The sequence below is a fragment of the Lynx canadensis genome, chromosome B1, assembly GCF_007474595.2.
Source record: "Lynx canadensis isolate LIC74 chromosome B1, mLynCan4.pri.v2, whole genome shotgun sequence".
Classification (NCBI taxonomy): Eukaryota; Metazoa; Chordata; class Mammalia; order Carnivora; family Felidae; genus Lynx; species Lynx canadensis.
In genome coordinates this window covers 94,414,500-94,440,777 of record NC_044306.2, presented here as the reverse complement: position 1 = coordinate 94,440,777, position 26,278 = coordinate 94,414,500, and the positions used below count along the sequence as shown (strand labels likewise).

Below are 26,278 nucleotides of genomic sequence, written 5' to 3'. Positions count from 1 at the left end.
GTTTACATGTGTATGAATATTTTAAAATTAAGTTTCCTCTGTTCAAAATCAGTCCTAAAATTACAGCTTCCTTTGTTCCTTTCCATTTTTTTATTCCTTTAACAGAGTTACTTAAATATGTTTGAAGTTTATCTTCTTCAGTAAGAATCAAAATTATTTATTCCGGCATTTTCTGTTAATGTACAGTTTCTGCAATATCTTAATTTGTGTTTCTTTTGTAAGCTTTATTTGCTTTTTTAAAATATTTTGCTATGTTTATGTATTTTTGTATTTTTCAATTTAATGCTTTTGTGCATTAGCAAGATGAATTTACAGTGGAAAATATGTCAGAGAAATTATATAAGCATAAACATCATAATTCTAGGTAAATTATGAATGTCATAGTGCTTAAAGTAGTGGACAATTGCATCCGGTTGAACAATTAGGAAAACTTCAAATCAAAAGAAACATTGAGTCAACTTTGAAGCTTAGTCATTTATTGACTTACCATTATCAGGGCATTGTGGGGCCAGGGCAATGTGGATTTCAAGAACAGATAACAATAAGTTTCATATATGATATGTTATATTATACACCATATATTACCTTATTACTCAAAGGATTTGACATACATTTAAAATATCAATATTGTGTGTTTCAAAATTCAAATAGAACTGGAAAAAAGGAGGGTTTATAATTTCATAACATTTTAAATATGATGTTGGAAATTATACTCTTCAAATTTTATGCATGAAACAATTTTATACATTAACCCAGAAAATGATATATTTTCCTAGTTATGAAAGATAGAAATTCATTAATTCATTCATTCAATGCTATTTTATGAAATCTCAACTTGAATTTTGTTTCATTTCATTATAGTCAAATGTGCACAAGAAGAAACAATGAATTAAATCCTTGAAAAAAAGCTCTTTTATTCAGTGATTAGATATATAATTTGCTTCTGAAATATCTATTCACAAAAATCATGAGTTACTATAATTACACTTTGAGACTACACACATATGCCTGTGAGAAAAATTAACTGAATTAACTAAACTGTGTCATAAATTTATATTCAGTTTCAGAAATACATTAAGATTTATAAAATGGGCGTTTGGTCTAATTTTGGGTAAGTTAACTTACAGCTACTACAGAAAGAAATGTTCTGTGATTAGTGACTCCGTGAGGAGTTTGCAACAAGTTTAACATAATGTCAATCTTTGCAATAACCAGTTATTTTACCAGCAAAAAAGAGTTTATTGGGGAATAGCAGAGGAATTTTAATTTGGGACATGAAAGCTATGGCAAATCAGAAGAGACAAAGGCAAGGTCAGCTTTTATTAGGTTTTAGGAGGAAATTGAGGAGGACTGTTTGGAACAAAAGTTCACTGGAAAAGAACAAGAGTTTGAGATTGTGAAGATTTCTCATTGGCTGCCAGCAGTGGTTAGTGTGTTGTTGCTGGGGGAGAGAAAGGGATTTTGCTTATTTTTCTTAAAAGCAAGAGATAAAATCCCTATGTGATAAATGTCCCTTTTTTGTCAAAATAATTCTTCCCTCTTCCTTCTGGTTATGCAGGCTGCAGTGAGTAGTATGTGCATGAGAAACCCCTTCAGATCTTCTCAATTTCATGATAAATGAAGTTTTCTTTCTTTCTTTTCACATTTTCCCCTTTTGATCAAGATCTTTCCTCAAAAGCATCATGGATCTAGGGTCATTTTACCACATTTAGTGGTTTTGTCTCTCAGTGCCAGAATGGACTTTTCCTGGTTGTCCTGTCCCATGTGCACGTGAGGAAAAGTGTACTGAATGGAAATTGTGAAGACCACATTCTAGCGATAAGGAAGGTAGGAGGAAGAACGCTCAGGGGTGTTCCACCTAAATTCTGTGCCTTATCAATGTCGTAAGTGTTGGAGATCATCTCAAAGGCCTGAGCCAGCATCACCAATTTGGTGCATTATTTCTGCAGCAACTTGATAGGCAACAAGTACAAAATTTAAAATTGATTAAACAGAGGTGCTTGGCTGGCTCAGTCATTAGAGCATATGACACTTGATCTCAGGGTTGTGAGTTTGAGCCCCATGTTGCAGGTAGAATTTACTTAAAAAAATTGAGGAGTGCCTGGGTGGCTCAGTCAGTTAAGTGTCCCACTCTTGGTTTCAGCTCAGGTCATGATCTTGCAGTTTCATGAGTTCGATAAGTAAATTAATAAAATAAAATTGATTATACAGGAATAGAATAATGACCCCAATTTGGGAAATAGTCCTAAATCAGAACCCCTAATCTGAAGGTTACCAGCTGCATAATCAAGGGTCCAAGTACTATCATGTGGCATTCACTTTACCCAGTGTGGTCATTCTCTGATTTTATGCAGTTAGGTTTCTACTTACCCAGAGAAATTTATCCATGTGAAACAGGTGGTATTTACTATCACATGAATGATTTCTTACTCAATAAGTAGATAATCTTGAGCTATCTGATTATGCAAAGTTACTTTAGCCAATGAGTCCAGTGATAGTTGTCAAGCTGTTATTGCTTTGGCTGTGGAATGGGCTAGCTTTCCTAATATTAAGGAAAGATTTTTCCTTATGCATTTACTGGCATTTACTCCAATCCATGGGAGAAAGGCTGTCCCTAGGGAAGCAAATCCAGAGTTATGTATGCCTCCTAAAAGTTCCTGTTTAAGATGGCTATGGATGTTCAATAGAGTGGACCAAGGGGAGCTTCTGATTTCTATGGATATTAACAGGGACAGTTAGGTCCCGATAAGCATGGACCTCTGTTTTGTCAGCTATCTTAACATTCTCATGCCCTTGGGAAATGCTGTCCACCTCAAACAGAAATGAAACCAAGTGGAGTGTAAGGATTCCAGCTAAGGTCTGGTTATTGATAGATTCATTAGCTGGGATTTCCTGACTGACCCTTTCAAGCCATGGGTCCGAGGAATTGAGATAACATTCTGAAAGCCTATCCCTTCCTAACGAGATCTTTTCTTAAAACCTTGCAAAGAGGTATAATCCATTTGTACTTCCCTTGGGTTCAGGGAAACATCATATTTAGATAAAGAAAAGAATGTGGGGGGACAAGGTTCATACAGCAAAAGTGGAGGTGTTTAGTTGAGCTATGGTTATAACTGGGAAAAGGTTGAAACAAGGTATGGGAACACCAAGTTGTAAAAACCTAATCTGATAGGAAACACCTATAGGCTTGCAAGTATAACTGGCAGCGTCATTTGGGACTAAAGACACATTAGCTACAGGTTAAGACCACAGAGTCTCTGACACTGTGAATGAACAGAACAGAGTTTCTGGTGACAGATCCAACAGTTAGAGATGTTTCCCCCTTTTGCAATAAATAGACTGAGAAATTTAGATAAAAGCATTGTCTCTCCAAGAGAAAAAGGGAAAAAAACAACAAACAAAGTAAGAAGCAGCAGCAGCAAGAAAGCAAAAAGACAGTCCTGGTCTGCTCATCTTGGGAAAATTGTCTCCTTTTGCTGTTGTATGCTTCAGTTCCTGGAAATCTTTACTTTCAGGTCACTAGTTGGTGAGCAGGACCAGTCTGGGTTTGGTACTTTCTTTAGATGTAACATGTAAATCCAAGAGTTTATTCCTTGGAGTTTGTTAGCACAAGGGTTGGTTAACAGTAACTGATAAGGGTCTTTCCAACGGGGTCACAGAAAAGTTTATCTGGAGATGTCTTTTCCAATAGATGAAGTCTCAGAGTTGCAAAGAATGATGTTTAAGGTCTCTCTTTCAGAGGATCACACTGACAATATTGCTGTATTCGGTTAACAGAAACAATTAGGTCTTTACAATATTGAAGTATATGTCCTTTTTATAGGCGGTGTATTAAAAGAAGCAGGAACAAGGTTCATTGGGCATCCTATTACAAGAAGGGAGTTTTACAGAACTTATGCAAATGGACACATTGTCATGAAAAATAAGAATATTTGATAAGAGTTTCAGAATTTGGGAGAAATTTGGTAAGAAGAAAGAGTAAATGCTTCAAACTTTGTTGTAAAGATACACTTTACCAAATCTCAATTAAGTTAAAGACAACTTAAAGGAGAAGAAGAAAAGGGGTCTTTTTAATCTGGAAAACAAAACTTTGTAACAATCAGTTTTCCATTAGGGTTTTGGAAATTCTTACTAGTTCAGGGTTATGATCTTAAATGTATCAAAACCTGTGTTCTAGAGTATTCATCAAAGTCTTTTTCATGAATCTGTTTGAAGATGAAGCACTTAAAACGATCGCCTTCAGGGCTTCCCAACTCCATTTTAAATGAGGTTTCTTTTATTTATTTTCACAATAGGAGTAACTAGAGCCAAAAAGACAGACCCCAAAATAAAAATGGATAAATCAAAACAGAGCCTATAAACTTACTCTTCTTCCCCAGGTTTTTATTATTTCAATATAAGAAAAGTCGTAGAGGAGAGAAATCAGAGAAATTAGGTTTTCTTTTACTTTTTCTTTTTTTCCTCTTCTTCTCTTCCTTTTTCTTCTGAATAACACTTGAAGATCATTTGGATTTGGATTTTGGAAAGACAGAGCTAGAAAAAAAATCTGACTCCACCAAAAGTTGCAGTATCTGAGTAATTTACCAATAAACCAAATATATCACTTAGAAGTAATTAATATGTAATTGAAAGGACTCTATTTAATTTTTAAACTTAGTATTCTCTTGCCTTTATTTTAGTAAGTGCATCCCTTTTGGTAGGCAACAGCTTTGCCAAAAATGGTTCTTATGAAGCTACCAATCATATTATCTCATCCAACAAAACCCAGAATTTGACATGGGAGCTAAACTAAGCAACTGTTTTTGTTGAGTATTATTTTCCCAAAGAAAGGATATTTAAAAAATATAATTTATGTTAGTAATGAATGGTTTATTTTACTTAATGCTATACAAGTTTGCAAAATATTATATTATCAAGTAAATACTTGTAATTTCTATTGTTCATTAAAACAAAAATGTGGGGCGCCTGGGCGGCTCAGTCAGTTGAGCATCTGACTCTTGATTTCAGCTAAGGTCATGATCCCAGGATCTTGGGATTGAGCCCCATATTGGGCTCCATGATGAGAGTGGAACCTGCTTGAGATTCTCACTCACTTCTTTTACCTTTCTCCCCATCTTGTGCACTCTCTCTCTAAAATAATTTTAAAAAAGTTTATATATGACATTGAAATATTTATAGCATTCTAACCATAATCTTGCAAGATAGTGAACTTGTCTCTATTTTATAGGTATGGAAATGAAAAAAATTTTCTAGAAGGAAAATTCGTTTTCTATCAAGCTCATTTTATGCTGGGGAAAATTTATCTAGTTCAAATTGTCTCTTTATATATAGAAATATACTTTCCTAGACTGTTATAATGTAAGTGGTTTTGTAAATTTTACAGTTGTATAAAGACAAAACAATATAATTCAGTTATCCTCACTCCTAGTTCACTCATCCTCACTCCTAATTTATCTTTGAACACAAATACAGCAAAATATGTATACATTATACTGTTATAATCAATGGCCCTTCCATCAAATAAATAATTGATTAATTAAAGAATTGCTTACTTTTTACAGGAAATCTGCTAAATTTTGAGACAAAATGGTCACTGCTACAGATCTCTAATTCAATTTATAGTCAGTCATCCAGGATATACAATCAATTTAATAAAAAATAGAATACAATATGTTGATTTCTGTGGTATCAAAATAAGGATGTTATGTAAGAAAAAGAGAATAAAGTCCAGTTGAAGAGAATGAAGAAGATAGAGAACTAAAATACATATAGTAGTTATTCCTATAAAAGAACAGTTCAGAAGAAGAAAATACATTTTCTACATAGGGGAGTAGCAGTTCTAAAATCCTACAGACACACACACACACACACACACACACACATACATACACAACACACACAAGCAGATATACTTGAAAACTTTTTTGGGTTAGAAACTGTCCATAGTTAAGTGAGAACCATATAATGGAAGTGTTGAAAGTGATATAAGGGCTTTACTCTAAGTATATTGGGAAAACACTAAAAGATCTTAATAAAGTAAATGGAATAATCAGATATATATATTTAACAATCACTCAGACTGTAAATTGGAGGATGGCTTGAGAGGAAGGAGAAAAGTCTAACAGAGGAAAAATGTTGAGCAAAATGAATATAGAGAATAATATCATGGATAGAAACATATATAAATATAAATACAGGAAAGATTAACATGGTGTGTTACTGTCAAAAATTTTTGCTAGGTAGCTTAAAAATATAAATGAAATAAACACATTTTGTGGATAAAGTCATGTACCAAACTGAATAAATAAGGAATGGAAAGACTGAAGCTTCACATGGTACACAGAATGATGCCTTAATTCTAAACATGTCTACATCTTAATTCTCAATTATAACAAAATATGTGTGAGATCTATGTGAGGAAAACTACAAACTCAGAAGAACAGAATCAAAGAACAATTAAATATATGAAGAGATATTCCATATTCATCGATAGGAATACAATATTAGCATGATATCAATTCTTCACATTTGATCAATAGATTCAATGCAATACCAACAAAAATCCCAGCAATCTATTTTGTGGGTGATTAAAAGCTAATTCAAAAGCTTATAGGACAGGCAAAACTTCCGGAATAGCCAACACAATATTGAAGAAGAAAAACATTGGTGGACTGACACTACCCAACTTTAATACGTATTATAAAGCTATAGTAGTCAAGACAGCAGGATATTGGTGAAAGAACAGACAAATAGATCAATGGAACAGAATAGAGAGCCCAGAAACAAATCCACATTAATATAGTCAACTGAACTTTGATAAAGAAGCAAAGACAATACAAGCAACCAAAGACAGTCTTCTCAACAAATGGTGCAGCAACAACTGGAGATCCACATGCAACAACAGCAAAAAAGTGAACCTAGACACAGATCTTACACTCTTCACAAACATCAACTCCAAATGGATCACAGACATCAATGTAAAACACAAAACTATAAAACTCTAGAAGAAAACATAGGACAAAACCTAAATGACACTGGATATAATGATGGCTATTTAGATAAAACACAAAAGATATGATCATGAGAAAAAATAATTAATAAATGAACTTCATTAAAATTAAAACTTTTCCTCTACAAATACAATATGAAGAGACTAAGACAAGCCACATTAAAGGAAAAATATTTGCAAAAAATGTATATGCTAAAGGATTGTGATAAAGGACTATTACCCAAAATATACAAAAAAATCTTAAAACTGAAGAATTAGAAAACAATTCTGAAGAATTAAAAAATGGGCAAGGACCTTAACAGACACTCTCCAAAGATGCACAGAAGGCAAATAAGCATATGGAAAGATGCTTCACATAATATGTCCTCAGAAAATGCAAATGAAAACAACAGTAAAATACTACCACACACCTGTTAGAATGGCTAAATTCAAAACCATGACAATACCAAATGCTGGTGAGAATGTGGAGTAACAGAAGCTCTCATTCACTACTGGTGGGAATGCAAAATAGCACGCCACTTTGAAAGGCAGTCTGGCAGTTACTGACAAAACCAAACATATTCTTACCATATGATCCAGAACTCATGCTTTCTGATATCTATCCAAAGGAATTACAAACTTATTATCCATACCAAAACCTGCATACAGGGGCTCCTGGGTAGCTCAGTTGGTTGGGCGTCTGACTTCGATGCAGGTCATGATCTCATGGTTCATGACTTCTGGCCCCGTGTTGGGCTCTGTGCTGACAGCTCGGAGCCTGGAGGCTGATTCGGATTCTGTGTCTTTCTCTCTCTCCAGCCCTCCCCTGCTCATTCTCTCTCTCTCTCTCTCTCTCTCTCTCTCTCTCTCTGTGTGTCTCAAAAATAAGCAAAACATTCAAAACAATTTTTTTAAAAACCTGCATACAGATATTTACAGCAGTTTTATTCACGATTTCTAGAACTTAGAAATAACAAAGATGTCCTTTAGTAAGTGGATAAATGAATAAACTGTGGTACATCCGGTCAGTGGAATATTATTAGGCACTAAAAAGAAACGATCTATCCAATCATGAAAAGACATGGAGCAACTTTAAATGCATGTTACTAAGTGAAAGAAGCCAATCAAAAAGACTACATACAGTATGATTCTAACCATATTACATTCTGGAAAAGGAAAAAGAATAGATGAAAAGCATCAGTGGTGGATAGGGGTTGGAGAGTAGGGTGGGATAAGTAGGCAGACCACGAAGGCCTTTTGGGGGAGTGAAATTACTCTGTATGATACTATAATGGTGGATGTATGCCTTTATACATATTTCAAAACTTATTGGCAACATGAGTTTTGTATAAGATTGTGTACCACCAAGAGTGAACTATAATATAAATTGTGGACTTTTTTTTAAATTTTTTTAACGTTTATTTATTTTTGAGACAGAGAGCGACACAGCATGAATGGGGGAGGGTCAGAGAGAGAGGGAGACACAGAATCTGAAGCAGGCTCCAGGCTCTGAGCTGTCGGCACAGAGCCCCATGCGGGGCTCGAATTCACAGACCGCGAGATCATGACCTGAGCTGAAGTTGGGCACTTAACCAACTGAGCCACCCAGGCGCCCCTAAATTGTGGACTTTGGATGATAATGATGAGCCAGTGTAGTTTCATGAGTTGTAAGAAACGTATCACTTTGAAGAAGGATATTGATAATGCAGGAGGCTATGCATGTGTAATTTAGATGGTATGCAGGAAATCTCGATACCTTTCCCTCAATTTTTCTGTGAACCTAAAATTGCTCTAAAAATGTAAAGTTCTGGGGGAATAAAAAAGAGCATGGCAGAAGTGATGCTGCATTACTTCCAAGGTTACATCATAAACATAGGGCTTCCACATGGCCTTTTCTGTCATAGAGTGCTTGTCTTTGGAAATACATATCATGCTGTAGGGAAACCCAAACTACCTCTTGAACTGATTTCACAATTCAAGGCTCGTAAACAAAGAAACTATGGTCCTAGTTTGACAGTAGCAATCAACAACTAAACAAGTGAGTTCATGAGCCATCACATGATTGCAGTACCCAATCTTTGATTCTTCAACCTCAGGCCATAGTGATCACACAGCTTATACAAGGAATCCCCACTCTACCTTTTTCAATATTCTGATTGATAAGAACAATATGGGTATTTAGTGACAATAAATTTTAGGATAACTTAGTACAGTGCCTGAAGTATGTCATCTTTGTATTGATAATCATCATTATCAAGTTTTTACTTCTCTAATGACCTATGTTAGATTCTGTCCAACAGTAGAATAATTGCCTCACGTAAAACCTCAACATGCTTGTCACTTTCCTGGGTCATTTCACAAAACTGGTAAAAATTCCAACCTTGGATTCAACTTTGACTAGCCACATGTATACCTATGCAACTGAAGATAACTGGAAACAAAAAAATAAAACTCTGCTATGCTGGCTGGTCCATTCTTTAAATCAGTGATGACCAAGTCAGGTGGGCCTTTTATATTTGTTCAGAGCATTTAAAAAGAGGTCATTTTAGGGACACCTGGGTGGTTCAGTTGGTTAAAGGTCCAACTCTTGTTTTCTGCTCAGGTCATGATCTCACAGTTCGTGGGATCCAGCCCTGCATAGGGTTCTGTGCGGTCAGCACAGATCCTGCATGGGATTCTCAGCCCTCTCTCTCTGTCTACCCTTGCCCCCACTTGCTCATGCTCTCTCTCTCAAAATAAATAAATAGGCATCAAAAATAATTTCAAATGAGGTCCTTTCATTACATTACATGGAATAAATAACATGTATGTCTTAGATTCCATCTAGTACAGTTGACATTACAACTTATGTTTAGATCTTCTGTGAATTTGCTGTCCTCCAGTAGGCTGTACTTTCTCATCCATTCTTTTTCATAACTCTTTTTGTGGAAATTATATTTGATTACATTCTGTTTTATAAAATGTATCTTAATTTTATAGTATTAATATTAACAACTTTAGAGCATCTCCCTATGTTTTCTTTGTTTTTTTTTCTCTTTAAACATATTAAAATAAAATTAAAGTGAGGCACTCAATTTATAAATTTTTGTGCAGTTTCATTAAAAGAAAATAATATTACAGAAATGAAAATAGAAGGATTATATAATTTCACTTACGAAAAAATAAAGGCTCATAGAACAATATTATATATCATATAATAAAATATTGTGGTAAATTATAAGTGCAATTTTTATCAATGAAACTTCTGCCTCTGTGCAGCATGTTAACTCTAATCTATTTGAGAATATTATTCAGCGATAATTACAGTTCTTCATTAGAATAAAATAAAATAATGAATTTTAATAATGCAGTAAAAGTAAATAACCTACATAATTTAGTTATATAACAAAATATTAAGATATGTAAATGATTATATTATATAAATTTTGAACCATAATATTTCCTCATGTAAGTGCCATATCACACTAACATAAGTACTGGATCTATATATTTGACTGGGGGTTTTCACTTATATGAGAAAATTTTTATATATATATTCAGAAGTCAATATTTAATCTTCACTCTCTTTGTATTTCATTCTCTATAGTAAACCATATGGACTAGACTCATTTATGTTTCTAATTAGAAGACAAATTTTCTGAAACTCTGTATAATAAATTATTACAATAGAGACATCTCACTTGTACAGGTGGGATGCCAGGAAAAGACAAATAGTCTAAAGTAAAAAATGATAAAGGGAGCCCACAGGGATATACATCAGACAAGTCAAAAGCTTCTTGGTTCAGTGAAGGCTCCTGGCAAAATCATTTAACACATAGTTTTAAAGTATTATATATAAAAAAAAACTTACTCTGCTTTATATAGAAACTGTGGTCTAGTGATATATTATATATTGTTTGATTGATTTCTTTTAAAATTAGCAGTATATTAGGCTGAAATGGAGAGCCAATAGAAGTGTTAACATAATTTATTCAGGCTGCAAATGTTAAGTAGTTTTATTCATTGCGGGAATAAATCTATCCCTCTGTTTGAAACTATCAATTAAGTTGATGGCTAAAATTCATTAAAATAGATGTATAGCATGCTATTCAAGACAAGCAAATGCTCCATCTATCACTGATAAGTAAATGATTGTAAGGGAAAAAATGATATGGAAAAGATGGCACTTTAGCTTTCAATTTACAACAAATTAGAACCAAAGTATATGGTTAATTTACACTGTAAATACTAAGTACAAAGTCCCCATAAACATTCCTTGAATTCTCAAACATGTTTCCTTAACTTTACTGTTTTAATTAGCAAATCTATAGAATCTTACTTTGTATAAGTACATTTGAAGCAGAAATTACTAAAAAGGAGGCAAAAAATTCAAATGGTCTTATTTTCAGCTAAAACAATACAGAAGAAGCCATGTATTTATTTCTTGTGAAATGATGTGTTTTAAAAAATAGTTTAAATGTGCTTTGATAGTTTTCAATGTATTCATAAGGCTGGAGAAAAAGTATCATGACAAGAGATTTCACTATGATTATCATTATTTTATACATTAAATTAAATTCAGAAAAGGTAACTATTAGTCCATAATCACTAGCTACCATTCTGAGTCAAGATTGCAACTCAAATCTACATTCCAAAACATGTGCACTTTCCCAAATGTCCAGTCATCTCATGTAAAACAATTTTGGATAATTGGTAAGATTCACAATTCAGTTGAAGCCATCAGAAAAAGAAAAGATTTACCACCCTCCCACACATACACATCTTCATCATTACTAGGAAAAAGCATATTTCACTGTCATTTAAAAATACAAATCATAATGTTATTTCACTATAAAACTTTAATTTACATAAATATTTTCTGTTAATTCTTTTTGTGTGTTTTTAAATAAAAAGGTTTGACTATGATGCTATCAAAATTTTATTCTCTTACAGCAAATGGTGATTCTTTTTTTTTAATTTACATCACAGATTTGTGAGAAATAAAAATGGTACTGATAAGAAAAATTGTATTTCTAAGTCCATATTTCTCTTTTTATTTCCTTTCCTTCTTATTTTTCCTCTTCTTTATTTGTCCCTTCAAGTTCTTCTTCTTGGTCTCATTCTTCTTTGCAAACTTCTCAAGAACAAAGAAGTGTTTCAAATCAGGAATATATGCAATTGACATATAATGGGAATTGGAGGTTATTGATTCCAGGAGACTTTAAAATAGCATTGTTTGAGATATGATTGTTGGGTTCATATTTTAATATTTTAGAGACAAGATATTTATTACTACCCAAAAAACTCACACTTCTACTGTTTTGTTGTTACACCACTCGCTTAAAAATATCTTTCTAACACACCAAAATATCACTTTCCATTACCTCTGTCTGTTGACAATGTGTGCAGTTCTCTCTACAAGATTGACACCAAATAGGTGTGATATTGTATTACGATTCAAAATATTTGCTGCTCCTCTTGGGGAAGGATTATACTGCTGCACCTTATCAATGTCAATGTTGGCAGCGTAATTTGCAGTGACTCTTTCTGCAGAATGATAATCCTTCCATCGCTGCCAATTATCTCAGACTTAGTAATTGTGATTTGTGATGATCCATCTAGAAAGAGAACTGTACATCCTTGGAGTTTGAAATCAAGAGAGGTCATGTAAATCATTTTAGCCGATAAAAATTTGTGTCAAGGTAATATGTGTCACTTCTAAAGCTTTAAGCTCACAGTTAACCTTATCTCTTTTATCTCTCTTACCTAAACTTATCTCTCTTTTTGTAGTAGGGGTGCATTCATTTCACAATGGACATTTAGCATGAGATAGAAAAATAATTTCTTTTCATAGACCATTAAGTCTTAGAGTTGCTTATTAACACAACGTAGAATATTATATCCATACTAACTAATGTTGTAACTGAACTTTATTAAAATCAATTTGGAACAAAATAAAAATTAGCTTAGTGTGGCACCACATTTTTTGTGATGAAGAAGTGATGGAACTTGCTTTATTGTGAAGGTCAGATTTTTTTTTTATGATAGTCTACATAGGATGAGAAATAAAATTTTTGATTTAAGAAATTTAGAAATTCCTTTTGATGGCATTGTGATTGAATTTTTGTTCATATTGTAATCATTTATGTTGCTACTATAAGGTCAGAGATGATGGCTCTGTAAATACATATCATTTAAATCACATTGATTTTGAAGAGTGTATTAGCCAGGGTTATCCAGAGAGACAAAATTAATATACATTATATGATACATAATTATATTACATTATATTATATTACATTATATTATATTATATTATATTATATTATATTATATTATATATATATGTATTATGTACAACCCTTATGTGTGTATATGTTGACTCTTGAACAACAAGGGTTTGGACTGCACAGGTCCACTTATACAGCACGGTGGTATCAATGCATTTTCTCTTTTTTATGATTTTCTTTTTTTTTTTTTTTAATTTTTTTTTTCAACGTTTATTTATTTTTGGGACAGAGAGACAGAGCATGAATGGGGGAGGGGCAGAGAGAGAGGGAGACACAGAACCGGAAACAGGCTCCAGGCTCTGAGCCATCAGCCCAGAGCCTGACGCGGGGCTCGAACTCACGGACCCGGAGATCGTGACCTGGCTGAAGTCGGACGCTTAACCGACTGCGCCACCCAGGCGCCCTCTTTTTTATGATTTTTTTAATAACATTTTCTTTCCTCTAGCTAACTTTATTGTAAGAATACAGTATATAATACATATAACGTACCAAATATGTGTTCATCAGCTGTTTATTGGGAAGGTTTGATGTCAACAGTAGACTATTGGTAGTTAAGTTTGGGGGGAGTCAAAAGTTATATATGGATTTTGACCATAATGGGGGTTCAGTGCCCTTAAACTCTACATGGTTCAAAGGTCAGCCTTCTCTCTCTCTCTCTCTCACATCTATCATCTATCTATCTATCTATCATCTATCATCATCTATCTATATCTATCATCTATCCATTTACTTTAAGGATTTGGCTTACATTACTTTGCTGCCTAGCAAATCCAAAATCAGCAGTGTGGCTGAAAGCTGGAGACTCAGGAGAGCTGGTGGTGCAATGAAATCTGAGGGCAGTCATCTGGAGAATTTCTTCATGTGCTCCTCAAAGACTCAAATTATTATTATTTTTTCTATTCAAGCCTACAATTGATTGGATGAGGTCACATTTCTGAGAGCAATCTGCCTTACTCAAAATCACAGATTTGAATTTTGACCTCATCAAAAAACACCCTTTAAGTTGACACATAACATTAACTATCATGAAGATATATTTATATTTATTCATCTAGATTAGTAGATAGGTAGACTGTTGTAAAATCGGTAAATAATTATCTTGTGATTCATAACAATGAAGGATGATTTTAGTTTTTATTTGGAAAAAATTTTAATTTGCTATTATCTTGTCACTCAAAATCATAAGCTTATACAAAATGTATTGTCTATTAAGTATGTTTGATACTACTATATATACATAAATAAATATGACTTTAATCACATGAATTTTTAACTCAACATGCATTTTTTTTTGTTTTGAGAATGAGTTTCAGAACTTTAAATAGAAATTTGTTAATAAATGTTTGAAAATCCTAGTAAACAATATAGAAAAAAAGGTTAATCTCAAAAAGGAAACTCATTTTGCCTTAGGTAGCACACTCTATAATATTTATATTTAAGGCAATTAAAAATCCTCTCGGCTAATTATAAAAAATTAATTTTGAATCGTAACCTTTATGTTGTTATCTCCTTATAAACCATTCAAATTCAGCTGCAAGCTGTGGCACTTCCCAGGTCTCTTTGATGAACATAACTAAAAAATTTTGTTGTTGTTTTCCCCCCAAGGAAAGGAAGTCATTTAAAAAAATAACAGTGTAAGTTTGAAAATGATCTAGTTCCATTCACTCATTTTACTAGAATTAGCAAAGTTATTATTATTATTATTATTTTAAATCTAGAAATGTAGAGACAAGTCTTTTGTATCCATTTTATCATTTCATTTTTCCCCAAAAGAACCACAAATGCTCAGCTATTCTTCTTAGTTTATTTTCTAAATTTCAAAATCCATCAAATATTAAATAAGCGTATACTATAAGAAATACACTTTACGAAGCATAGTGGAGAGGAATTATGTGTAGGAAGAGTGGTGAAGAAGTCATTGCCACTCTCTCCCCACTCTGAAATATGATAGAAGCTTTTTTTTCTTAAATATGCAGCAGAAGTATTCAGATTATTTACATTAGGATTAGTAATATCTTGTTCATTGGAATAAGAAACAAATTATTTTGAGAGTTTATTGTTGATGTAATTTGAAGAGCTATAATTTTTATCTTTACTATCTCTATGGAGAAATAGATTTCATTGTTGTTTATATTTCTCTTAGATATTTGTAAATACATGAAAAACTTCATTAAATTAGCAAAATGTGTTTCTAATACCTCTGTGCCTCAAAATGTTATGTGGTGATTTGAATTTTTAAAAAAGGAATTATCAAAACCTCTCCTTTTTTTTTTTTTCCTTTCCTAGTAGATAGATCCAACCTAAGCACAGTTAAAGAATAATGTTTTAGGCCAGTGAGAAATTTTAATTATGTCTTTGGCGTTCTGAGCAAACTTTTTTTAATTATCTGGACTCCACTCCCATTCTATCACATTATAGAATTCAATTTATATTGAGACTTACATCGTAGGACTTTGTGTTGTTTTCAAAAGAGTATTTATTTAATAAATACCTTTAAAATACATTCTACATCTACAAAGTGCTAATGATAAATACCCTATATCTCAGTTTTATCTAAAACAGGGGAACAGAGCATGATGGAACACTCATTTGTAAAAGCAAATATGTCTTTCCCCTGAGAAGGCTACAAGTTTATTTACAGTCAATTTATAATATGTTGTCATAATCCTCTTTACACAGTTTTCTCCAAACAGGATTTAACACCGCTGGATGAAATTAATTTACTGACTTCTGTGGTGTAAGATTGATTCTGTTGATAGATAATCAGATATTTATTCAGCTTCCACTGCGGTTTAAAAGAAGTTGCCTCAGTAGATGCAGGTAAGATAAGATTGAAAGTATAAAAGGAACTAAAGATCTAATTTACTTTAAAAAAAAAAGGATCTACTTTAGTGACTTAAATTTATTTCAATATTTCTCTATATAAGAGAGTTTTATCAGGTTTGCAAATAGAGTAATCATATTATCATGTATACAATGGTACATTTGAGAGCAAAAAGAGTCTTCTTAATAAATAATATTTTAAAACAGACATAATTATGCACGTTCCTGGGAAAACTGGACATAAGTTCAACTTATCTATAAATGACTTAAAGAGAAGAGCCATTTACTTAACCATGATATCCTCAGGACCCAATCTGGCACATAATGGGCACTTAATAAATACCACTTGAAATAAATGATGGGTGAATTTTTCAAAAAATAATCATTATTTCTTCTTTATAATAATTTATTCATTATAACCTCTATCTATTACACCTGTAACTCAAATTCTATTAACTCTAACATTTTAGGGAATAGTCCTTATATTAATTATTTTAGGTCAATTTATATTCTGTGAAATAATCTTGACTGCATTATATTAGTATTCACTTTCACCCTTTACTGAAATCAGTTTGTATATCAACAAAATATATGCACATTAGCCTCAAATTTCCAGATGTAATTGTCAACTTACTGACAGAATTGGAATAGTGCAAAGTTTGGTAACTTAACCTTGAAGTGCCAATGTCAATAATTGGGCTCAGTGCAGAGCCCAATATGGGGCTTGATCCCACAAACCACGAGGTCATGACCTGAACTGAAATCAAGAGTCACATGTTTAACAGACTGAGCCACCCAGGCACCCCATTGTCTCCAATTTTAAAAGCCTTAGTATTATTGCTTGCTTTCAACTCTTAGAAATTAGGTTTTTTTTTTCAATAAAAATATATAATAAGCCAATTGAAAAGACCATATTGGAGATGTAGTCTTCACTGGGGAAGAAAAGCACTGCCATTTGTGATGAGCACTGGGTGTGATATGTAAGTGACGAATCACTGGATTCTACTCCTGAAAACGGTATTGCACTGTATGTTAACTAACATTTAAATAAAAAAATGAAAAAAAATAAATAAAAGCACTGTCCGGTAACCAAATTTAGAATCAATATTTATAATTAATATAAAGAAATAACATCTTAATTATTCTTTTTTAAAAAATTGTCCCCCCATTTTTTTTAAGTTTATTTATTTATTTTGAGAGAGTGAGCACAGAGGAGAGGCATTGAGCGAGACAAAGGGAGAGAGTGAGAGAGAGAGAGAATGAGAATCCCACGTAGGCTGTATGCTGAGCACAGAGCCAATGCAGGACCCAATCTCACGAACCGTGAGATCATGACCTGAGCCAAAGTCAAGATTCAGTCAACCGAATGAATCACCCAGGCACCCCTAAAGGTTGGCGTGTTTGTGTGTGTGTGTTTTATGCTTTCATTCTCTTGATTAAAACTGGTTGAAAATAGCTGTGTTCACTGATTTCAAGTATATATAACTGAGCTATAATTTATTTTCATTATTCATAGAAAATATGATTTTGAGTCTTCAGTGAATATATCAGTATCTGATTAGTCGTCAAAACATTTCACTAGCTAATAAGATTTGTGGTGGTGGTGGTCGGGGTGGATATAGAAGTAGTCGTGGTATCAGTTTCGGTTTTATGCTTAATTGTTTGCTGTTTTTGCCTTTTGCTTTTGTTTTGTTTTTATTTCTACACCTTTATAAATAACTCATCATCACTTTATATTTTATCCGTTAAGAATAATTGATGACACAGGAAACATAATTGAAATCTCCTAAAGGAAATACTTTGGAAATAGTATAAAGTAGTATATCTTGACTTGTATAAGACCTCTTATGTGGACGATATTTAGCAAATACCTGCTAAAAATGGTTGAATTATAATGCATTCTACCATATTTGGAGAGACAATTGATTAAAGTATGTTTAAAATTTTATGCTTAATCACAATTTTAAAAATATACCAGGGTCTGAGGGTTTTCATAAACAAAAGATTGTTTTATTCTTATCTAGATTAGGTATGTATACATTTCTAGTATGATGACTGCTTGATTAGCTTGGCTTTCCCAGAGCAGAACCTGAGACAAAAATTTTTATTTCAGTTAGCAGGCCGGGGACGGAGGGGAAGGTGACCAGGAAGGAGAGAATACAAATGTAGGATTTGTTCTTGAGTTAGCAATTACCATAGGAGACCAGTTCTTATTTTTGTTGGTTCTTCTGAGGAATTGTATCAAAAACATCTCAAAAATTTTTGTGATGAAAACTAAAAGTAGAAACATCTATTCCTTAGATTCCTTTACAGTTAACTGTGAGTTGTTCCCTTGTGTTAAGGACACTACATTTTCATTTTGCGCATTTAAGAGGGCCAAGGGAGTGCACTCCGCTTTAGGAACCACAATGTGATGTTAGAGAAGCTTTGTGAGGAAGAAATGATGGTGTGTACTTGAATCTCTATAAACAAAACAAATAAAATCTTGCACAGAATAAAATGCACTTTATCTGGGGTTGTAATCAGGATCGAGGCTGAGAAGATGTGAGGCAGTTAACAGCAAAGATTTAACACAGTCTATCCTTTGAACAGTTCACATATGCATCTGCTGTCCATTGAATCCAAGCAATCACCACACACTCAAGGTGGCAACAAGCTACAATCTCCACGTAGCAATCCAATGCAGGGGGATAACAAGCTGAAGCTCTTGCTATGGCAACTGGCCCTGAAGACATTGCTGATATTATCTTCCTCTTCCTCATCAGTTCCCTCAATAAACATTTTAGTGAGACCACAGGGATGGCCAAGACTTTCTCCCTGCGGTTAGGGACCCTGAGTTACCTCAGGGTAACTTGCTTTTGTTCGGCTTTGATTTCTTCAATTGCTTATTCACAATTTTTATCAGATGTGGAAGTCCAAAAATAACCTATTAATCTTCTCTTCTATTGCTTAGTAATCTACCTTAGTTTCTCATAGCTATGAGGAAAAATTAAATGTACCACTAGATCCTTCCTTTTTTAATCAATTTTTAACATTTACTTATTTTTGAGAGACAGAGACAGAGCACAAGCAGGTGAGGAGGAGAGAGAGTGAGATACAGAATCCAAAGCAGGCTCCAGGCTCCAAGCTGTCACCACAGGGCTTGAACTCAAGAACTGCGAGATCATGACCTGAGCTGAAGTCGGACGCTTAACTGACTGAGCCACCCAGGCACCCTCCTTCTTTTATTTTCTTCATATTTACTAGTATGAGGAGACTGATGTGATCAGGTATAACTTACAACTTCAAGTTTACTAAAATCTTAATCTCTCTGCTGGTGGAAATTTGCCTCCAAGGAACTATGACTTCTAATCCAGCACAGCCAGTGTTTATCAGGATAGGAAGTAAAATTTGTATAATTGAGTCAAAGGGAATGATTGATTTCCATTAATTCATTAAACCATAGCTTTGGGAAACCTAGCACCACATACTACTTTTTTAATATGTATACTGCATCAGCCATAGTGGATGGTTGGCAGCCAGTGCCTCAGTGGTAAGATGAACTTAAAATTACATATATATAATACATATATACTATATATATTGTGTTCTGGAGGATATTATCCCTCCTATGCAGGATGCTAGTACCTTCGGTAGTCTTTTAGGGGTCTTTAATCACTTCATTGGACCAGAACAGTTCAGTCTATGAAATATGGTGTGACCAATAAATTCCATGGTGTTTCACCTAAAGACATCTAGATGTGAGACAATTTTGTGAGGAATTTCATGGCAATAAATAACAATTCTGCAAATCTTCTGTTGCCGGTATAGGCAGAGGCCCTGCATACAAAAAAGGAGAAAAGACAAATCCATTTAGTTAATTTTTAAAAAGGAATCCAAGGATAGCTGTATGTTGGGAATCTTATCTTTCTATGAAAATTAAATGGTCAAGTATATTTCCTGCTGATCTGCATGCTAGGAAAATGTTCCTTCCCCATTATTCTTTAGATCCACCCTGAATATGGCTTCAGTGTGGCAGCAATTTATCTTCAGCTTATTCTAACATGGGAACCTGATTCATCTGTCAACTGGATATGAGTTTTTTCATCATTCACCAGTTGTATGGTGAAACTCCATGAGGTTGAGCATCAGTGTAACAGAGTTGGGTGATGGGGTAGACTAGGCCACTCGTTCATAGTATTTAATTGTGCCTTCTTTACACATGAAGTTCTTATCTCAAAAGTATCATTTGCATCATATTGGATCCTTATATCTGAGAATATTACTTTTTTTATGGTCAGCTCCTTTCATATACTCCTGAGGCTGGCCACTTGATCAGAAGCTCTATGTCTATTAGAGTTTGGTAACAAGTGAGGTTCTGCTTTGAAAATGTTGAATAGTTCCTGTTACATAAGACACAGCCTTTCTCTCAGCCTCAGCAGTCCGCACTGTGAGTCTTCTATTGCAATCTGTGTTAAACTCTATATAACAACCTCATCTATAGTCGATATAGCTCTAACATCACTGGATTGGCTGGCTGACATAGCCCATGCAAGAGTGCAATTTTAACCATGACCTTGACCTGCTATAGAGCCCTCTAGTGCATTATGTACAACTCAAAACTTGCAACATTTTGATTCACCTAAATAGGTCCAAAGAGTTAGTATTTTTTATATTACTCATTTATTCCCAGTCTGTGCCTCTGTTTTGTCTAGTCTCTATTTTATGGATTTTTTTTCTAATTCTATTTTTTTTTTACCTGTAGATGTATCACAGGGCTCAATTCTTACTTCACTCTTACTTTCACTCTCAGTTCTTAATTCATGCTCATGCCTTTTATCACCAACGTCATCATGATTCTCACTTGCTCAAGCTTGTGAGCTGCATATTCAACAACCAATTGGATATTTCCTTCTAGTTGTTCAGCAGAAAAGTGAACAAAAGTATTTAAAAAAACATATATCATATTACATCATAATTTTCTCACTCCAGAATAGAATGCAGAGTTCTGGTAGTGGATATCTATATCTATCTAGCTAGCTAGCTAGCTAGCTATCTAATCTATATTTAAAAGGGCATTTGTTAAGTGCTTAAGAAAAGAAAGACCAAGGTAAACTCAATCACTTCATATATAAAATATATTGTGTATGGCAGGAGAAGCTACTCTTTCTTTAGCATGTTTGTTTGTGAATTATGTTTATTAAAGCAGTCGGTTGTTTTTAATGTCTTTGTTCAACATGGCCAATCTTTTTCTTTCCTTTTTTTTTTGTTCTATTTTTGCAGCTTGGTAATTCTGCGTGCCATTATTCCTGCCAAGCAGGTTATAGCATTGTCATATTGCTAGAGGTCATAATTCAATATATATTTTAAATGTTTACACTTTCTCTCTTTGTTAGTTACCCCCATTTCACCTTTTGTATGTAATGTTTTACAGGAATGCTTTTGGATTTTATTTGTACTTATTCCCTGTAAATCTTCAGCCTAGTAGGCAAGTGAACTAATTGCCATCTCTTTATTGCCTGAAGACTGGCTGGCTTCCAGTACCTCATTGTTAGCTGATCTGTTTAGTCTTTTCATGTTATTTGTTTAATAGTACAATTTTTAAAAGACCCGCTGAACACCGCTGTTTTTGATGTTTCTCCTAATAGAACTACTACATGGGTACAATAAGATATGTTTCGAAGGTCAGAAACAAAAGCATGAGAATAAGCCAATTGAAAATAAAAGTGTGTTGTTAAGACAAAGTTGTAATTCTGAAGAAATACATAATTTTGGTCAGAGCTAAATAAATAAAAGATGTATATCTGTTTTCTGTTATTTGAGACAGTTTTTTTTTAAATCCTTGTCCATATATTTAAGTCCTTTTCATATGAAATACTATTGTATTTTTTCCTTACTTATGTTTCTGGTATTTTACTCAGTTTTCACAGAGTGAACATTATGAGCTTATATCATTTTTACCTGCTAGAATCCATTTGTATTGAAAGAAAACAGTTAAGTGTTATAAATATTTTATTTGGGATAATCTTATTTAACAGATGAGAAATTTTCATCCATATGGTTTATTTCAACTTATTTTTTATTTTAATATGTCTGTTTTTTGATAGAAACAGCTAACTGTTGCACATAATATCCCAACTAATATATTTAAAAAGCCCTCAGGATTTATATTCTTATGGTTGTTCTCTATTCTATGTGCTTAACTTTTACTAAGTTATTTAAAAATTACATTAAAAACAATACTGTTATTTAACACAGTTGACAGGATCATCTTTGGCACATAAAAATTGGTTGGAGTTCAGTATTCTGTGAAATGCATGCAATATTACTCCCACATTACTAGAATAAAAAAGTATAAAATTAAAGTCTTGCATAAGATCTTGGAGTATAAAAAAGGTTTAGATATAAGAGGCTCAAATGATAATTACCAAAGCACAAAACACTTCATTAATTACATAGAAATAATAAAATTTGTAAAATTGTGAAATCTGGAAAGTGATGAAGGAGAAAAGGGAGAAAGTTGGCTTTTATCTCTTTTTCTTAAGTATGCATTATAGAAGGAAAAGAAAATGTAAGAACTTGGGAAATGTTTCCGTCTCTTATTGTAGTCACTTGACTTCTATGGCCCTGTTGCAAGATGAATGCTGATGACTAAATCCATGTGGACTATAACATCATTAAAAGCTCACTCTTGGCAGCTTTAGAATCGTGGTGGAGCAAAAGTGGAGAAAAAAGATCTCTTTGGTTCCAGACACTCTCCTGAAAAAGAGGAAGGCTTATCAGGCCCTTAAAGCCACTCAAGCAAAGCAGGCCCTTTTGGACAAGAAAGAGCAGAAGAGAGGAAAAGAGCTCAAGTTTAAATGACTGGAATGGTTCCTACATGATTCCTGGAGGCAACAACATGACAGGATGTGACTTAGATGACTAGAAATAAACCTCATGGCTTGGAAGTGCCAGATAAACACTCCTTGGCCTTTGTTGTACACATCAAAGGATTAAGAGTGAGTTCACTGGTGTAGAGGACCATTGCAAAGCTTCACCTGCAGATTTTCAGTGGTATCTTTGTCAGAGTGACCCCACCAGACCATAAAAATGCTGCATATAGTGGAAACTTATGTGAACTAGGGATTTCCAAATCTGAACTCTTTCCGGGAACTCATCTTGAAATGTGGACAAACCAAGATCAAGAATAAAATCATCCCTGGGTTGCCTGGTTGGCTCAGTCACTTAAATGTCTCTTGATTTTGGCTCAGGTCATTATCTCATGGTGTTCCTGAGATTGAGCCCTGTGTTGGGGTCCATGCTGTCAGCTTGGGATTCTTTCTCTCTCTGCCTTTACCCCCGCTTACTCGTGTGCATGTGCATTCTCTCTCTCTCTCTCTCTCTCTCTGTCTCAAAAATAAATAAATAAACTTAAAAAAATAATAAAACCATCCATTTGACAGACAACACAGTGAGGAGTACCTGGGAAAGTATGGTGCTATTTCTTAGAAGACCTCTTTCATGAAATTGCCTTTCTGGGGAAGAAATTCCAGGTGACCTCTGAGTTCTTATGTACTTTCTATCTCTCAGTGGCCTGTCATGCTACCAGGAATAGAGTGGGCTTCCTCAGGGAAGTGGGCTTAGCTGCCTAACAAGGTGAACGCATCAATCAGCTCTCTAGGCAGCTGAATTAAACCCAGAATATCTGAAAGCACAGCACATTGGAGGCATGTGTTTTATCTTTTAGAATTGTTATTTTCTGCTTTCTCTTCAGAAACTAGAGTGAGGGGTCAAAGAAAAGATGATGATGCTCCAGGCAGGCACTTCTCATCACAGCCCAGTTCCAAGGAAAAGTTCCAGTGTGTTTTCTTTGTTGAATTCAGCAAAGGACTCGTGCCATGGAAGAGGGAGTCCTGCTATGTCACATCTCCCAGCCTGGGGATTAACATTGGTAAATGAATTCCTAAGCATGAATACAAGACAGAAGTGGACCAAGCTCAAGAACATACTTGAAACTGGGGGTCCCCAGGACCTTGTTTTGGAAGGAACTTGAAATACAATTACAAAGAAGAACACAAAGACACCACTCTGTTGTCTCTGCTGTGAATCCATGTTCTAACTTTTCAGTGACAGATTTGCGAGTTCACAGATTTGGCTCGTGCTGAAGTACATCTGGTGGCTTCCTTATCCTAGCCTGCCATTGGCTTAGTCCTTTTCTCTAGCTCGGGATTTTACTTATTCTTGAGTCTATGAAAAGGGAAGGACCCTTTCCCAGGAAAATAGACACACTCAAATTTTTGTGTGGAAGTTCATAGACCTTCTTAGGGACTCATGCACCTTATGTGAGGAAGTCCGGCACTATATGGACTGATCACCTGGGCCCTAAAATTGTTAGTCTCCTCTGGTTTCATGTCCTGTGCAAGACCAAAGCTTACCAATACAGTTTATTTCCCTTGGAGCCAGTTCGGTGTTTCCTACTAGAAACAGAGTGGTAGATTCCTGAGCCCCCTGATCCTACCTCAGGGAAATGCCCATCATTTATTTCTGCTGGGCTTCAGAATGGTAGTTTCTTGGTTTGGCATAGATGAAATTAGTACTATTAGGTCTTTTAGTCCCCAGGCAGTCTTAATTGGATCCTCTCCTTGCATAGTCTAGACTCCAAAAGTATTATTGCTCTCTAACCTGTGAGTAACAATGTAGTAGACCAACACTAGGGCTCCTTGAGACATTGGACCTAAAAAGAGGATCTGATACTGCTTGTGTTTATCATCAGTGTCCAACTCCTAGGTGGGCCTTCCTCTGATCTTTTCACTTTGTTTCCTCAATTGACATCTGAGTAGTTGCTGAGGGTGTGCCAGGCATAGGGTAAGACTTGAAAACATGCTTAAACATCGTGTCCCCTGATCCCTTAAGATAAGCTTTACTGCACCTTTGGCTCATGGGGCCCTCAAATATAGCTGTGAGGTTGAGTTAGAAGTAAAACAATGCTGGGGGCACCTGACTGGCTCAGTTGGAGGAGCATGCGACTCTTGATCTTGGGGTTGTGAGTTTGAGCCCCATGTTGGGAGGTAAAGATTACTTAAATAAATATAAAAAAAAATAAGTATAACAATGCCTTAAAATGTGCCCATGAGGGAATTCATTAGGTTGGTTGGCCCAAGAGTTAACCTGCTAGGAATAGATGTTAGCACCTACACTTATACCTTAAACCCTTGTGAAATCAAATTACTTAAAAATGATGTATCAAAAAGCAATGGGAAAAGAGCATTTGTGAGTGTGAAAGCCCAGAGTTTCTGTCTCAGATCTGTTTTATACTAAATACAGGAATACCATTTTCATTCTTGTCTGCAAAAATGGGGCTAATGTAATCTAGCGTGTATGCCTCACTCACTCAGTTGTTCAAAGGGATAAGCAAAATAATAGTTTTTAACTTAGAATTCTAAGTAAATAAGTGTTATAATTTTTAAAAAGTCACTCTTATTTTTAGTTTTTGTTCCACATTTAATATTTCTTCAATAATAATGCAACTGTTGACTGGTTTGCCTAAAAATTAGTCATCTCTATTAAAATGTTGGCTGCCAATATCCCTGTCGTGTAAGTACTATTGAACAAATATTTTTACAGTTTATCATATAGTTTAACAGTAGAAAATATTATTGAATAAATAAGTATCAGAATCCTATGATATGAAAATTTAGGTGAAAATATTGTTTGCACAATTTCATCAATATATTTTATAAACTATAAAATATAAATAAGTTTACAGCATTAAGAAGTATAAAATTAAAATATTTACTTTTTAGTTACTTAGTATTGGAAATCTCAAGTTAACAAACAGTGACGAACCGCAATATACTATGTGAACAAATGCTTCAGAATTATCAGTACGCATAGGACAACTAAGCTGTACAATGACTATGTAAGGATGTTAGTTCATTGGTGGCTACAGGCACAACTGTACTACTTGACTAATGATGTTTCTATCTAAAATGTTCTCTTTAAAACAGTGAGTTATATTTGTCTATTAATATTTTTCTGGATCTGATAAGTGAGTGAATGACAGGGAGATGGAGAGAGAAGCAAAAGTATATCAGTTTATGAAATGTTATAGACAAAACACTAGGTACAAATGTTGCTGAATAAGGCAATAATTGTGGAGCCGATATTCTAAGTATAAACATGGATTGTGTACAATTTGTAAACATATATACAAATGTATGTACACTTCATGATATAA

The 26,278-nt window shown here is 34.1% G+C and overlaps 1 pseudogene; it reads left to right on the top strand.

Moving 5' to 3' along the window:
* The window catches only part of LOC115513013, a 33,231-nt pseudogene extending 9,496 nt beyond the window's left edge, over nt 1-23,735 (top strand).
* The last annotated feature ends 2,543 nt before the right edge of the window (nt 23,736-26,278 follow it).